Source organism: Primulina huaijiensis, chromosome 7, assembly GCF_012295235.1.
Source record: "Primulina huaijiensis isolate GDHJ02 chromosome 7, ASM1229523v2, whole genome shotgun sequence".
NCBI classification, from domain to species: domain Eukaryota; kingdom Viridiplantae; phylum Streptophyta; class Magnoliopsida; order Lamiales; family Gesneriaceae; genus Primulina; species Primulina huaijiensis.
The window spans coordinates 21,433,556-21,434,845 of record NC_133312.1 but is presented as its reverse complement, the minus strand read 5'-3'; positions in this window follow the sequence as shown (position 1 = coordinate 21,434,845).

The following is a 1,290-nucleotide window of genomic DNA, read 5'->3' as shown; positions in this document are numbered from 1 at the left end:
ATTGATTATGAAGAAACGTATTCTCCCGTGATGGATGCAATTACGTTTCGGTATTTGATTAGCTTGGCAGTATCTGAAAATTTAGAAATGCGTCTTATGGATGTTGTTAGAGCTTACTTATATGGATCACTTGATAGTAATATATATATGAAAATCCCTGAAAGATTTAAGATGCCTGAAGGACAAAGTTCAAAACTCAGAGAATGTTATTTTGTGAAATTACAAAGATCATTATATGGGTTAAAGCAATCGGGCTGAATGTGGTATAATCGGCTAAGTGATCACTTGATGAAAAAGGGATATGTAAATAATTCAATATGCCCTTGTGTTTTCATTAAGAAAACAACATCCGGATGCGTAATTATTGTTGTATATGTTGATGATTTAAATATCATTGGAACGAATAATGAAATTCATGAAGTTGTGTCATACTTGAAGGAAGAATTTGAAATGAAGGATCTTGAAAAAACCAAGTATTGTCTGGGATTACAAATTGAACAAAAAGAATGAGGAATATTTGTTCACCAGAAAAATTATACAGAAAAGATTCTTAAACGTTTTAATATGGATAATGAAATCCTTTAAGTAATCCAATGGTTGTTAGATCATTAAACATAGAAAAGAATCCATTCCGTCCATGTGAAGATGATGAAGATATTCTTGGTCCAGAAGTACCATATTTAAGTGCTATCGGTGCCCTTATGTATCTTACAAATTGTACAAGGCCTGATATATCTTTCGCCGTAAATTTATTGGCAAGATTTAGCACATATCCAACAAAGAGACACTGGAACGGAATTAAACATATATTCCGTTATCTACGAGGAACGACAGACTTGAGACTTTGGTATTCAAAAGATGCTAATCCAATTATAATTGGTTATGCCGATGCTGGATACTTGTCTGATCCACACAAGGCACGTTCTCAAACTGGATATGTATTTACTCGTGGAGGCACAACAATTTCTTGGCATTCACAGAAACAAACACTCGTAACAACTTCATCAAATCATGGCGAGATTATTGCACTACATGAAGCAAGTCGTGAATGTGTGTGGTTAAAATAAATGACCCAACATATCCAAATCTCATGCGGATTATCATTTGACGAGAAGCCTGTGATACTATATGAAGATAATGCTGCATGTGTTGCTCAAATGAAATAAGGATACATAAAAAACGACATAACTAAACATATTCTTCCTAAGTTCTTCGCATTCACCAAGGAGCTTGAAAAGAATAAATATATTGATGTTCGTCATATTCAATCAAGTAAAAACTCATCAGATC